A 16109-nucleotide genomic window follows, 5' to 3' on the forward strand; every position below is an offset into this window, starting at 1 on the left:
ACAACAGTAAGTCATTGTTTGAAGTCATAACATGATTAGACTGTCAGAGGTACAAAATAAACAATTCATTAGTGCATGATACATAACAATTAGTATTCCCTCCCAATTTTGTGGGAAAGTGACATTTGCCTCTGTTTCATTTGTCAGCCTTAGATTAATTTCCAACAGTAAATCAGATTCTGAATATACTGAATCTTTCCATGGCTGGACTTTCTGCACACTCATCATTTGACTATATTTTACCATAACCTTAATTTTTTTCTCTAAGTTGTTAAAAGTGTGCCACTAGGCTACTTAAAAGTAGATGACAGTGAATAGAGCAATATGGGGGTGGGGGGGTGGAGGGAGTTGGGGGAGGGGAGGTTGGAATCAGGAGGACCTGAGTTCAAATCTGTACTTAGATCTTTACTAGCTGTGTAAAGGCTTTTAATCTCTATTTACCTTAAGCCATTGGAAAAGGAAATGGCAAACCGCTTTAGCACCTTTGCCAAGAAAATTACAAATGGGGTCATGAAGAGTCAGGCATGACGGAACAACAAGAAATCTGTTGATGATTTGATAAGGTCTTCAATCCATTTACTTCATAAGCACCAAGAGAAAAGGGAACTATAGTGGCAATGTGATTTTAAAATAACGCATTTAGTTGATTCAAGAACTCTATTTCTTTATTTAAAAAGAATGATGCTTAACTCTGTCTTAAGGATAAAAGTTCTTTTTTTTTTTTTAAGTAATAGAAGAAACCTTAGAGATTATCTAGCCCCAATTAATCTTTTACATTAATGTAATTATTAATAATGTTAGTAACTAGTTTTGTTAAATGAATAAAAACACCAACCAATTCTGAGGCTAAGAAAAATTAGGGTAATTTGCTCAACATCAATAACATACAACTAGTTAGGAGCAGGGTCAGAATTAGAACCCAAACTTCCTGATTTTAAGTCTCTTGATCTCTGGTGTGGAACAGTTTTGAAATAAAGAATCTGTGGCAAAAATGACAGGAAAGATAATGACGAATGTTGGAGGGGATGTGGGAAAACTGGGACACTGTGGAACTGTGAACAGATCCAACCGTTCTGGAGAGCAATTTGGAACAATGCTCAAAATGTTATCAAACTGTGCAAACCCTTTGATCCAGCAGCGTTACTACTGGGCTTATATCCCAAAGAGATTTTAAAGGAAGGAAAGGGACCTGTATGTGCAAGAATGTTTGTGGCAGCCCTCTTTGTAGTGGCCATAAACTGGAAACTGAGTGGATGCCCGTCAACTGGAGAATGGCCGAATAAATTGTGGTATATGAATGTCATGGAATATTATTGTTCTGTAAGAAATGACCAGTAGGGTGATTTTAGAAAGGCCTGGAGAAACTTACATGAACTGATGCTAAGTGAAGTAAGTAGAACCAGGAGATCATTATACTTAGCAACAACAAGACTATACAACGATCAATTCTGATGAACGTGGCTCTCTTCAACGATGAGAGGATTGAGGCTAATTGCAATGATCTTGTGATGGAGTCATCTGCATCCAGAGAGAGGACTGTGAGGACTGAGTGTGAGTCACAACATAATATTTTTATTCTCTGTTGTTGTTTGCTTGCATTTTGTTTTCTTATTCATTTTCTTCCTTTTTTAATCTGATTTTTCTTGTGCAATAAGATTATTGTATAAATATGTTGAATTTAACATATATTTAGCATGTTTAACATATATTGAATTACTTTCCATCTAGGAGAGGGTGTGGGGGGAAGGAGGGAAAAATCTGGAACACAAGGTTTTGCAGGGGTCAATGTTGAAATTTTATCCCTGAATATGTTTTGAAAATAAAAGGCTTTAATTAAAAAAAAAAAAAACTATCACCAAAAAAAATTGTATAAATAGGATACAAAAACATCAATATTAACATATATAAGGGTCTCATTTGAGTTACTTATGTTATAATAAACATCATTAATATTTGGAATCTATAATTTTAAAAAAAGAAATAAAGAAATCTGACATTGCAAATACATTGTAATCAAAGAAAAAATGTTTTTGAACTCTTTTGAACTCTAATTACCTATACATGCATTATCCATTTGAATGTATATTTGTACAATAGAAACGCAAACAGGGATAGAAGTAGAAAAGTAAGACAGTCTGTTTTCAGAGAGCTTACATTCTCATGGAGAAGAAAATATTGGGGGCAAATTTCAAATGTAAGTCAGATAAGAGGACCTCATGGTTCTTAGGGTGAAGCAGGAAGGCAGATATTAATGTCTCTTAAAATAAAATGTCTTTAATACTGATAGAATCATATCATTTTCTAAAGCTGAATCATTCATCAGTGCCACAGACTTTGATGGCAAGAATTTTCTTTATAGATAATTTTTTTAAAATCACCATTGATTAGAGAAATGCAAATTAAAACAACTGCAAGGTGCCACTTTACCTATCAGATTGGCTAGCATGACAGAAAAAGAAAATGATAAAGTTGGAGATGTGAGAAAATTGGAACACTAATGTTTTCTTGGTGCAATTGTGCACTGATCCAGTCATTCTGGAAAATAATTTAGAATTATGCCCCAAGAGTTATAAAACTGTGCATATCCTTTGAGTCAGCAATACAATTACTAGGTTTTTATCCCAAAGAGGTCATTAAAAAAGGGGAAAGGACCAATATGTACAAAAATATTTATAGCAGCTCTTTTCATGGTGGCAAAGAATTGGAAATTGAGGGCATGCCCATCAGTTGAAGAATGGATTGTGATATTCTTCTCTAAAAGGTAATCTTCTCTTGTTGGGTTTTCTTGGGGTCTCTGGAGGCAGTCTTAGTTTCAGTTCAGTAATCACCCCAAATGCAGCCAGGTATTAAAGTCCAAATCCTTTATTGTCTCTTTCCAAGTCTTGTCTCCTTTTCAGCGGCCCAGTTAGCTTTCTCAGAGGCCTTCTGTAGTCTTGGTTCCGAGGCTTGAGCTCTGGCTTCTGAATCTCCCAGACTGAATCCTGGTTGAGGTCTTATATATGCTCTTTTAAAGCTGTGAATCTTGTGGAATTATAGTAAGTACTAAGTACATGTACTGAACTAGAGAACTGTTAAGCATCATGTTAAATAACCATTGTCTCTATCAATTCTACTGACTTAGTACCTTATAAGAATCCTTTGTTTCAAGTTCAGAGTTTTGGCCTAAAATAATGGATGAACAAGTTGTGGAATATAAATTCAATAGAATATTATTGTGCTGTAAGAAATGATGAGCAAGGGGCAGCTAGGTGGTGCAGTGGATAAAGCACCAGTCCTGAAGTCAGGAAGACCTGAGTTCAAATGTGATCTCATTCATTTCACACTTCCCAGCTGTATGACCCTGGGCAAGTCACTTAACCCCAATTGCCTCAGCCAAAAAAAAAAAAAAAGAAAGAAAGAAAGAAAGAAAGAAAGAAAGAAAGAAAGAAAGAAAGAAAGAAAGAAAGAAAGAAAGAAAGAAAGAAAGAAAGAAAGAAAGAAAGAAAGAAAGAAAGAAAGAAAGAAAGAAAGAAAGAAGGAAGGAAGGAAGGAAGGAAGGAAGGAAGGAAGGAAGGAAGGAAGGAAGGAAGGAAGGAAGGAAGGAAGGAAGGAAGGAAGGAAGGAAGGAAGGAAGAAAGAAAGAAAGAAAGAAAGAAAGAAAGAAAGAAAGAAAGAAAGAAAGAAAGAAAGAAAGAAAGAAAGAAAGAAAGAAAGAAAGAAAGAAAGAAAGAAAGGAAGGAAGGAAGGAAGGAAGGAAGGAAGGAAGGAAGGAAGGAAGGAAGGAAGGAAAGAAGGAAGAAGAAGAAAGAAAGAAAGAAAGAAAGAAAGAAAGAAAGAAAGAAAGAAAGAAAGAAAGAAAGAAAGAAAGAAAGAAAGAAATGATGAGCAAATAGATTTCTGAAATATATAAAGATTTACATGAATTAATGTTGAGTGAAGTAAGAAGAAACCAGAGAATTATTGTACACGGTAATAGCAACATTGCATGATGATCAACTAGGAAAGATTTGGCTCTTTTCAACAATACAGTGATCCAGAAAGATGAGACTTTTATCAGAGAAACTTGCCATGAAAAATTTCCTCCAGTTTCTTGCTTTCCTATTATTCTAAACTGTATTGGTTTTGTTCGTGCAAAACATTTTTAATTTAATGTAATCAAAATTAGTGGATTAAAATTATCTTTGCCCAGTTGTTTCCTCCTGATATTAGCTGATATATGCTTTTCATTTTGTATATCCAGCAGAATTTAGCATGGTGTTAAGCACATAGTATATAATATATATTGTTCTGTTCCATCTGTGTTGGTAATAGAGGTCATGTTCCTAAGTTTAAAAAGCCAAAGCTTTTTATCATCCACCAAGTGAAATTCCAGTGATGAATGTCTTTGCTTAACAACAAGCTGGGATCATTCTACCTCTCTTCCTTCTCTTGTATTATATTTCTCTATGTATCATATAATCACTATCCCTTATATGTGTTCTACAGCTTTGTCCATACTGTCTTCTGTGCATAGTATGAGTTTCTTTCCCTCTTGTCTCCCAGTGAATTTCTATTAATTCTTAAAGCCTGATTAAAACACTGCCTCCTTCACAGAGCCTTCGCTGATGTCTATATTTGGCAATTACTTACATACTACTTTGCTTCCAACCAGATATTATTATGCACCATTACTATTTGTTTATATACTCTAATAAGAATGGTTTCAAAACTGTAAAAAAAAATCTATAAAACCCTAGTTCCATATAACTGCAAAACTATTAAAAAAAATACATTTTGAGCACATACTCCTATGCATGGGACTTAACTATAAGTTATACATATAAATTACTGAATTAATGGTATGTATTTTATAAAACACATACAAAAATAAATAACTTTTTCAAAGGATGAGATAGATATAAAATAAACAAAAATTTTAATAGTTATTTTATTAAAAATAGAAAACCCTTATTAATAGTTATTAATAATTTAGTGAGCAATGTGATTGAATATGCTTAATTTTTTTAAATTTATCTTACCATTGTGTTATCAGCCACTCTAGACTCTGATTTTAAGTTGAGTTGGTTGCATTTTTTAATTTTTAAAGGCAATCATATCCTAAAAAGGAGACCTCACAAAGATACATAGAACCAAATTGAAAAGGTGCTTTGTCAGCTGCTCTTATTAAATCATTATGCTCATTTTTCAATCCCATTCACCAGCTATGCAAAAGTTTTTATTGAAATTTGGATAATTTCCATTTTGCCTAATTTCAATCAGTTGTTCATGCAAACTATTCAAAATGCTATATTTTTTATGTTCAATTCATAGGTTCAAAACGTCATACTGTCATTAACATTTTCAGGCACAAAAATATACTTAGGGTGAAGCTCATGGTAAATGATAATAATTGCAAATCCATATCTTTAAAAATTTTCTTGATAACTCTAATTTTTTTTTTTGTTCAACCTGGTCATTTATGATTAGATTAACATTGCTTTTTCCTAGCTGCTGAACAACAAGTCCAGTCGTTTGCTTACTCACATTATTGACGTATTTAATCTGTAGTTTCTTTGTAGGAAATCATTTTTTTGTAAGAATCATTTTAAGCTATGTGCTTATTTTCTGAGGGTAACTTCAGTTATAACTAGCTAACACAATCCATGAATCCATTTAACTGGGCATGTGTAAACTGCAATATGTCACAATATACTGTCAATGAATAAAAGAGTGGGGGTTCCACTGTCAAGTTGAGGGCAACTTCTATTCTTCCCTCTTGAATCCTATACATGACATGTCACCATGGAAAATATATTCTGAAGGAGAATATCACTGTCGCTCCATAGAGTAAATTTAGTAGTTTCAGTTTTTAAGGATAAATCAAAGTTCTAACATTTCTTCCTTGACCTCAGTGAATTCTCACACATAATTACCTTAGACACCCCTGAATTATCAGATTGTAAGTTCCATGAGTGAGAGAGACAGCTAGGTGGTACAGTGGTAGAGTTTGGGTGCTGAAGTAAGGAAGATTATCCAGCTTCAGCCACTTCCTAGCTGTGTAAAGCTGGGCATGTCACTTGACTCTATTTGCCTTAATTTTCTTAATTGTAAAACGAGCTGGAAAAGGAAATGGCAAACCACTCCAGCAACTTTGCCAAGAAGACCCCAAATGAAATTACGAGGCAGCCAGGATTGAAATGACTGAACAACAACAAAGTTCCATGGTCTAATTTAGGCTTTGTATCTCAGGAAGTAGTAATGTGGTGTTTTGTCCTTAGCCAGTTATTGAACTGATAATCCACATTGATTGGACAGTAAATTGTAAGTTACCTCCTCAATGAAATAAATAGCCTCACAAGACTTAAAGCAGTTCCCATTGCCTTCAAACTACCTTGCTTTTGCCAAGTTCTTCCCCTCTGGCTAGCTTATTCTCAGGTCGTAACTCAGAAGTGTCTAAGAGGAACACGGTTGCTCTTTCAGGCAGCAAGTGGACCATTAGAGCGTCACTGCTGCACTCCATTAAATGAGCACTGGTTGCCAAAAGGAATAAATGACTGCTCATTTAAAGAACATTTATTAAGTTCCATCCTGTTTGGATGCTGATACAAATACAACAGCAGTAGGAACTACAGGACCCTCTCTCAGGGAGGTTACTATTTAACTGGATTCTTACATTGTAGGATGCTAAATATATTCATGTTTGTCACAATGTTATTAACTTAAACACAATAGGCTTGTTCAGATGACAGAATATTCATTCATTTAAATTTTCATTTCATTTCATAAAATTCATTCATTTAAATATTCATTCAAATATAATAAATTTAATAAGCAATTTAATTAATTAAATCTACCTAGATAATCTGATCCAGGTGTGGCTCTGTGCATTACACAGCTTTTTGGAGCCCCTGGTGAGAGTTGGGTGATAGGCAGGCACCAAAGGTAGATAAGCAGCCCTGAAAGGGGCTTGACAAGCTGTCATACCAGAGGTACTCTTGCTCCATGAACACCCCCACACACACATTCGATATTAATAAGAAAAAGGAAGAAACCCCTGCCTTCAAGCAGTTTACAATCTAATTGGGGAAGACAACACACAAAAGGAAGCTAAAAGGAAGAGAGAATGTACCTTGATTGCTGGGACGTGATAAGGTGGAGTCTAGGCAGTTGACCAGAAGTGCCTTCGCTTTTTCTCTCAGTCTCTTATTAAATCTGGCTTCCAACCTCCCATCATTCCACTGAAACCACTCACTCCAAGGTCACTAATGCTCTCTTAGTTGCCAAATCCAATGACATTTTCTTAATTATTGTCTCTGAATTCTCTATAGATTTGACATTATTGATCACTCTACTCTCTTCTATCTAGGCTTTCAAGATATCAACCTCTCCTAGTTCTCCTCCTATGAACCTGACTGCTCCCTCTCTGTCTCCTTTCCAGGATCTTTTTCCAGATCACAACTTCTAATTCCCAGTGTTCCTCAGGGTTCTATCTTGGGCCTTTTTCTCCCTCTATACTATTTCACTCAATGATCTCATCAGTTCTCATGAATCTAATTACCATCTCTATGCTGATAATTATGGGATCTATCTATCCCTCCTGCCCCAAGCTTTCTGCTAACCTGCAATCTTGCCTCTCCAACTGCTATTCAGATATCCTGGGTGTGTAGGAGATATTTTAAACTTAGTATGTACAAAACAAAACTCATCTTCCCTATCCAGCCTTCTACCTTCCCTACTACTATTGAAGGCAATACCAACATCCCAGTCTCTCAGTTTCAAACCTAGCAGTCATCCTGAATCTTTTCCTGTCCCCAGTATAAAATCTATTGCCAAGTCTTTTGATTTCACCTTTACAACATCTCCCAGATATACCCCTTTCTCTGCTCTAACACTGCCCCCATCTTCGTGCAGGCCCTCAACACATCATACCTTTGTTGTTGGTTAGTCATTTTTAAGTCATATCTGACTCTCTGTGACCCCAGTTAGGGGTAGCAGAATTTGTTTTTGTTGTTCAATCTTTTTGATTGTGTCTAACTTTTTGTGATACCTTTTGGAGTTTTCTTATTACGTTTGTGAAAATATAAAAGAATAATTGTGATATTGTTATCAAGGTTTCTATGGTATACATGTCCTGGGGGGGGGGGGGGGGAGAAGGATAGTTCAATATTATCTCCTTTCCCTTTCTTCTAAGTTTTTGTTTAAACACCTAAAACTTTTTGAGTACCCAACCTGGTGTTGTGAATCTAGTCACCTGTCTCAGCAGAGGATTAGAGCAATGATCAATAAATATTAATGTTTTTGGGTTCCTTTGCCCCTTGCTCTTCAGGCACCATTGATGAAACTATATTAACAGGCTATATGTTTATCTGAGAATAAGCATGTCTGGAAACACCCTTTTCTTGTTGCGTTAATTTCCCAGGCCCCTGTGCAACTAAGAATATTTCACAATCGCTAACAGAATAATTCAGGTGTTTGCAGCTGCAAAATTAATGCAAATGTACAGAATTCTTCAGAGAACAAAGAAAAAAAAAAATCCCAGCAGAAAGAGGGTTTTTTTTTTTTTATTATTGCTGCCCATGCAACAAGATGGATCATAAGCATCAGACTTTTAAAGAGCACAGAGTTATCCATAAATACCTTTATTCAGAAACCAAATGAAAATGAAAGAAAATATCAGATGTAAATTTTAAAAATGCATTTTATTAATATGTTTTGTTTCTGTATTTCTGTAATTCTGTAATTTTGTTTCCGGAACTTTTAAAAGAAAAAGAGGAAGAGAAGAAATAATACATCAAAAAAAACTGACAATATATGCAATATCACACACCCATGGATCCTCTACTTCTATAAAAAAGTATGGGGGGGAGGTGGTTTTACACACACACATACAGACACACACACATGCTTCTACACATATACTCACACACTGACATAGATTATCATCCAAATTAAGTGATACAAAAAGCTGTGATCCATTTTTACAATTGTCATTTACAACTTCCCGTTCTATTTTCTCCATATATTCATTTCTGAACCCAATGATGACATTTGAATCAACATCCTGCTTCCTACCATAAAGGCCCTCCCACATAACACGAAGTACAGCTATCGGGCAAAGAGGAAATTTATTTCCAAGTGTGACTTATAGTCATATCCTGTAGAATCCCCTGATATATCATACTCCGTCTTATCAAAGTGAAAGGTTTTCTCTGACACATTATTAACATCCTCTCTCTCTCTCCCTCCACCACCTGTCCTAGTTTTACTTATTACCACATGTAGGTAGAATAAGAGAGAAGAAAACTTAACCATTTCCAGTATTTGCTTCCTAAAAATTATTTTACCATCTAAAAATAATCATATAGTGTTACTGCCTATTCAGCAGCCTAACTATATTATCACTTTATTAATGGAGAAGATGAGTTTATCACTAATATGTCTTGGAATATAAACTTGGCGGTAGGAGGAATTGGGTCCATATTGTTCTCCCATTCACCCTAGCCAATTAAGTACTTCATAAATGCTACTTTTTGGGGATGATTCATTGAGATAAGAATTCAGTTTCCAATTTCTCTTAACCTAATGGTCCATGATGGGATAGTGAAAATTTTAATTATATGCTATTCATATCAAGGCTGAGGAGTCTGAGACTCCCCTGCTGTTCTCTCTCCAGTGAAAAAAAAAAGGCCAATTAGAGAGTAGCTCATAGCCAGAGAAAGGAACCCCAAAGAGTTCACCGTATTTGAATCAGCAGATCAGAACTTAGAAACTTTATGATACAAATCAGGATAAGATATATAAGAAGTTAGGTTTGAACTCTCCAGATCTCCAGCTTTTCTTTCTTGCTGATAGAACCAAATTAGGGATCAGGCTGCAAGAACAGGGCAAAGTCAAGGATCTCCCCCACTTCCTTCAAAGACAAGAAACAATAATCCTGATAGTTCAAAAATGTAAAGGCGATTAACTTTGCTTCTTAAAAATTTGTCAGCAGTTGCTCAACTGTTTTGATGTTTTATGAATAAGTTACTAATCTTATTATTATATAAATTATTAAACAGGTATGTTCTAAAAGGGAAATTTTTTATGAAGAAATGAGTGGGTGATGGTAGCTGTTCTTCCACATTGAGTAGCTGAATATTTTTTTTTTTCTTGCTTTGCTTATGTATCTGGGCTTTATACATCTTTTATATGTGTAATTTTTGGAACTCAAACCTATATAAAGAATTAAATAAACTAAAAAATCACTTATTCCAAACTGAAGTGGAAATTTTTCTTTTAAAAAATAAGTTTTTATTGATGTTTTCTGTTTCTTATATTATAGTTATCATAAATATCTCCCCTTCCCCCTTGCCTAAAAGACATATGACAAATAGTATTTTTCAGAAAGAAAAAAAATATCAGCACAACTGATTGATACATTGAAAAAAAGTTTAAAAATGTATACAGTGGGAATAACAGTGGACTTCCCAATTACACCAATGGGTAGACTGAGGGTGTCTCATCACATCTCTTCATTTGAGTTCTGTTAGATCTTTATAACTTTGTTATGTTTACTTTTAATTTTTTTGGTTTGTGTTTCCTTTCATTTACATTGTCATGGTAACTGTATGGGCATCTAGATAGTGAAGTAGATATAATGCCAAGCTTGAAGTCAAGGAGACCTACCTTGCTGAGTTCATATCTAGCCTTCGACACTTAGTTTTGTGACTCTGGACAAGTTACTTAACTCTGTTTGCCTCAGTTCCTCATATGTAAAATAAGCTGAACAAGGAAATGGCAAAGCAGTCCAATATCTTTGCATGGAAAACCCCAAATGAGGTTATGAAAAGTCAGACACGATTAAAATGACTGAATAATGAGAAAGTTACTTACTATGTATGTTGTTTTTTTGACTTGGTTTACTTTGCTCTTCATCAGTTCATATTTATCTGTATATACTTTTCTATATTCATCACACATTTAATTTCTTATAGCATAGTAATAATATTCTATTACATTCATGTACCATAATTTTTTAAGATATTCCCCAATTAATGAGTCTTGACTTTTTGGATATAGATTTTTAACTATCACAAAAAAGTAATGTTATAAATATTTTGGAATATAGGGGGCCTTTTGAAGTAAAATTTTAAATTCTCTATTTTCTCTCCCCACAAACCCTCATATTTTGACTAGAGTTCAGGCCATTTTTATTTTGACACAGATATCCATAACAAAATTAAAGCAGCCTCATTAACCTAAGGCTGTGTTTTTTAATAGAACCAAATCCACATTGAACTCTCTTCTTAAATTAAGTTTGTATGAATAACATTACCAGACATTTTTTCCTCTAGAAAATTTAGAAGAAAATTTTATAAGATTTTTAAAAACAAATTTCCAAATTACCTTCCATAGATTTATGGACTGCTTTCAAATAGCCTCATCTTTATACAGTTCAACACCATGAAAGAAGTGGTGAAGTGGGCCAATTTCCTCAGTTATTTCCTGGAGAGCAATTCTGTGAATCCAAAGGGGTTCTGGGAATAGAAAGAATAAAACAGGAATTGTTCCTGAAAAAGCAGGTGCCCAGTCTACTACTCAGGCCAAATTCCTTTATAGTAACATTTCTTAAAGAATTATCTAGGCTGTTTCAGGAAGAAATTAATTTCTCACTATAATCATGCTACTATGCAGTTTTAGTCATAGGATCATTGACTGAGAGCTGAGATCCTAGAGACTATCTAAAGATTCTTAAACTGGGTTCTGTATCAAAATCTTGAAAATAACATATTGAGGATGTGTTAGGATCCTTAATCAAGCACAATTTTTATTTCATAGTCTGTGAAGTTTCTTTTTACTCTTTGAATCTGTGATTATATCAATCAGTCCAAATGTCATCAGTGATCCCAACATTGAAATGAACAAACATCTCAATAGGAGAAAACAGGATAATTTCAGAATTTTATTTGTTTGCTTTAAAAACTATTTTGATATGTGTATTTTGAAATAATTGGTTTCCTTTTTAATTCTATGCATCTTATTTTATGCATTTAAAAACATGTCTGAGAAGTCCACTCATCAGACTGCCAAAGCCATCCATGACACAAAAAAAGGTTAAGAAGCCTTAATTAATCCAACCCCTCTCATTTTACAGATGAAGAACCAGTAAATTAAGTGATTCTCCCCAAGGTCATACATTAGTTGGATCACTCCCAAGTTCTTTGACTTCAAGAACCATATACTATTTTTCCACTGCACCAGACTGTGATTTCTTGCTCAATGGAATTATAGTGACAAATAGAAGATAGATATTTCACTGATAATCTGGCAGATGTCCAGACGATAAAGATCATGCCAGATGGGGATCAGTGGAAGGAACTAGAAATGGAGGAAATTGAGGGGAGTATTCAAATATTTGAAATGACGTGACATAAAAGAGGGATCAGAGTTGTACACTTGGCCCCAGTGTACAGAACTAGGAATAATGGGTAGAGGTTGCAGAGAGGCAAGTTTGGGCTTGATGTCAGGAAAAATTTCCTAATAATTAGAGCTGTCCAAAAATGGAATGTTTTGTTTGGCTCCAGAGATGAATACTAACATTACAAGTATAGATTGCCAAGAGTTGGTAGAAAACTTCGTAATTATTAGAAACAGTGATGTGCTAACAAATGTTTAACAACCAGCTTTAAGGGGAGAGAGGTGATGTGAAGAATTATCCATTACTCACTTTAATCTGAATTATCAACATTTTCCCATCACTTTCTTACTATTTGATTAATAAAACAATAAATTAAGCCTTGATAGGTAGCATTTACCAATTTCTAAGGTATAAAGGCCCACAGCAAAAATTTATTGACTTCTGAACCAGTTAGGATTGCTAGCTGTATTGGAACCCATATTGGAACTATTCAGAAGTGAAATGGGATAGTACTCCCCAAGAGGTAATGTGTTCCCATCACTAGAAACAAAACCTTAATAATAACTTATTAAGGATGTGTTAGGGTCTTTAATCAAGCACAATTTTTATTTCATGGCCTGTGAGGTTTCTTTCCTCTTTGAATCTGTGATTATATCAGTCAGTCCCAACACTGAGATGAACAAAAATCTCAATGGGAGAAAACAGGATAATTTCAGAATCAGTTAAGAAATAAAAGAATGCTGAAACCTTTATTCCCATTTTCCACTCCCATTTTTCTCAAGATTCTTAGGAGACATCTAATGGTAGTCAGCAAAAACTGTCCTCTTCTATAACTTTGAGAATAGAATACCTGTATCACATGCCTCTTAAATTTTGAATTTGTTTTTATTTGCCATTTTCATGGGTTAATTCTCCCATTATAGCTAGTTACTATATGAAGTATTTACTTTTCTACTGACTAACAAGAAGCATTATATACATTAAGTGACAAATATGCTTAAAGTTCAATTGCATATACTGCTTCTTTTTTAAAAAAAAGTTTATATATCAATTTTATATATCAACTTTGTGGGTTTTTATTTAATATTTTTCCTCAATTACATGTAGAGATAGTTTTCAACATTTATCTTTGGGAGATTATGAGCACCAAAATTTTCTCCCTCCCTCTTTTTCTTCCCTCTTCCCAAGATAGTACTCTATCAATCTTTATAGTCTCTTCAAATGTGGCTTTCCTCTCTTCTATCTCTGGTGCTTTGACTATATTTTCATGGACACTCTACTGAATGACTGACCAATGTTGCCAACCAATTCATTGGAAAATCCACCAGATAAAAGAACAGTAACTTAAACAGAGGACAAATTTAAGTCAGAAAGCTGCATTGAGAGACAATAGACAGTTTATTTCAGTGGAACATTTGTGATGATGCTTGAGGGCTTATAATGTGTGCAGAGAAAAATCATGATTTTCAAACTGCCTGACATTTGTATTGGTAACATCCTGATCACATGATTATATAGCTGATAAGTTATGATTACTAGCAAAGCAATGAGGGAACTCTTCTGGTACAGTGTAAAAAAACTAAATGAGCATATGTGAATGTTTCTGATCATCTATTGGTGTAACATGCATTCCTGGCAGTTACAATTACTAGTCTGTCCTAGGCCCAACAGAGTACCTTTGACCACTGACCTTTGCAGTGTCAACTCTACCTGGCTCGCCTCCTCTGAGGCCTTCAAAGGTCTCTGGCCACGATCTCTTGAATCTATAGTTTAATAACCGGTAGCGCACTCAAGAACAGCCACGTGTAATCTTAAAAGACTTTATTATACCTACTCACATAATGCCCTGACTTGATGCCCTGACTTGTTGGTTCCCTAGTGAATACCTGGTCAGAAGACCCACGTGTTCACTACCAAAATCCTTACCTCTCTGCGCTATCCATCTGCTTGGCTCAGGGAGCCAGGTTAAAGAGAACGACTGCTGTCTGCAGTGGGCTTATAAAGGGCCTGTGAGGTCTCTCTCACACACAGCTAACCAGTGAGAGAGAGTCATCACCCATTATGAAGCTATCTCAATATGGCCAGGATCCCACCCACTGGGCAGTCCTAATATCCACAGAGATTACTTCTGGGCCTCAATCTCCAGTTGCACTGTGGCACCGCCCATTTAAAGGGCCCTTACAATTCCCTTCTCTTGTTTTTCAGAAACCACATCCTTACATATTGGGAATACTTTGTGCCCAAATGTTGAACTTGTGTAGTGGCTTGAAAACAATTTGATAACAGGTTGAGAAACTGTGAGAAAGCATCTTAGTCAGAAGCAGTTAGAATTTGATGTAATTGCTGTATGAATACCAAAATCTAACTTTAAAATATTTCTTCTATGTCTCTTTCTTTCCTTTAGTCCTACCATCACCATGGTTCAGGTGCTCATTACCTCTAGCCAGTAATAGCCTTCAGATTGGCCTCTTTGCTTTAAGTCTCTTCTCACTTCAGTACATCCTCCATTCAATTCCCCAAAGTCCAAATCTGACTATGTTATATTTCTTCCATTCAATCAATTCCAATGGCTCTCTGTCATCTCCAAGATCAAATACAAAATTCTGTTTGGCAATCAAGGCTCTTTATAATTTGGTCCCCTCCTACTAGTCCATCTTCTCATACCTTATGCTCCTTTATCTACTCTGCTACTCAGTGACACTGATCTCTTTGCAGTTCCTTGCCCTAGATATTCCATCCCCTAAATCTAGGTAATTTCATTGGCAATTTCATTCCCGAATTTCTCTCTTTCCTCATCTCTGCCCCTTGGCCTTCTGGATTTCTTTTGTGTCCAAGACCAAATCCCACCTTCTATGAGAAACCTTTCCTGACTCCCTAATTCTAATGCCTTCCTTCTGGGGTTATCTCCAATTTATCTTGTATATGTATAAAGGGAATTTGAGAAAGGGGAATTGAGAAAGCCTTCAAGGAAGAAGTCACATGGCAACTGGATGAAGACATAGTAACATTCTTATCAAATAGTCAATTTATTTTGACCTTTCAGGGCTTTCCTTTTTTGGAACTGATCCAAGGTTATACTTTCAAGGTTAGTTCTAATTAGTGTTCTGGTGTTCTGGTGTTCTGGTTGGTGATTCCTTCTCCAAGCTATTAATATATTTACTATACATTTTAACCAAATCAGTTTGAGAACACTGCAAGTATTCAAAATAATAAACAGGGTAGAGTGAGCAAAGGCAGAGAGGGCACCAGCAGCATTTGCAGTCCTTCAGCAGCAAAAAAAAACAACACAACTTAATACTTAATAAGCAAGCATAGGAAAGGAAGGAACTTTAAAAATGAAGCTGCCAGGAAAGGGTTGAATGAGCTCAGTCCCCGTACCCTAGCTCTCTCTCTTCTTCAGCTCTCTTAAAGACATGCTTCTTGCTGCTTGCCCTGTGGTTTCTGGCACTTGTCCTAGTTACAAAAAGTCTTAGTTATAGCTCTGCAAAAATTATTTCTAACCCTTTTTGTGCACAAAACCCCTTCAACCAGACAACTGTTATGCATTGTACATTCTGTATAATATAAAGTACCTATATTTCATAATACTACTTTCTTTTTTACTCTAATATTAACAAAAAATTATAGCATAGCAAGGATGTCTTCTAGAGACAAGACATCCTTGAAATGCTAGATTCTCATTACAACCAATTCTCTGATTTCTAACTGTAGCAGAGAATTGCCAATGAGGGCCCATTTCTGGGAGTATGCACAG

The 16109-nt window shown here is 35.2% G+C and overlaps 1 long non-coding RNA gene across 1 annotated transcript in view; it reads right to left on the reverse strand.

Moving 5' to 3' along the window:
* LOC141543380 (uncharacterized) overlaps positions 1–11449 on the reverse strand; it is a 33653-nt gene extending 22204 nt beyond the window's left edge. Inside the window, exon 1 of the long non-coding RNA XR_012482432.1 lies at positions 11344–11449. This is a non-coding gene — a long non-coding RNA (uncharacterized LOC141543380). The remainder of the gene's footprint in view (positions 1–11343) is intronic.
* Between the last annotated feature and the right edge of the window lie 4660 nt (positions 11450–16109).

The sequence above is a fragment of the Sminthopsis crassicaudata genome, chromosome 5 (assembly GCF_048593235.1).
Source record: "Sminthopsis crassicaudata isolate SCR6 chromosome 5, ASM4859323v1, whole genome shotgun sequence".
NCBI classification, from domain to species: Eukaryota; Metazoa; Chordata; class Mammalia; order Dasyuromorphia; family Dasyuridae; genus Sminthopsis; species Sminthopsis crassicaudata.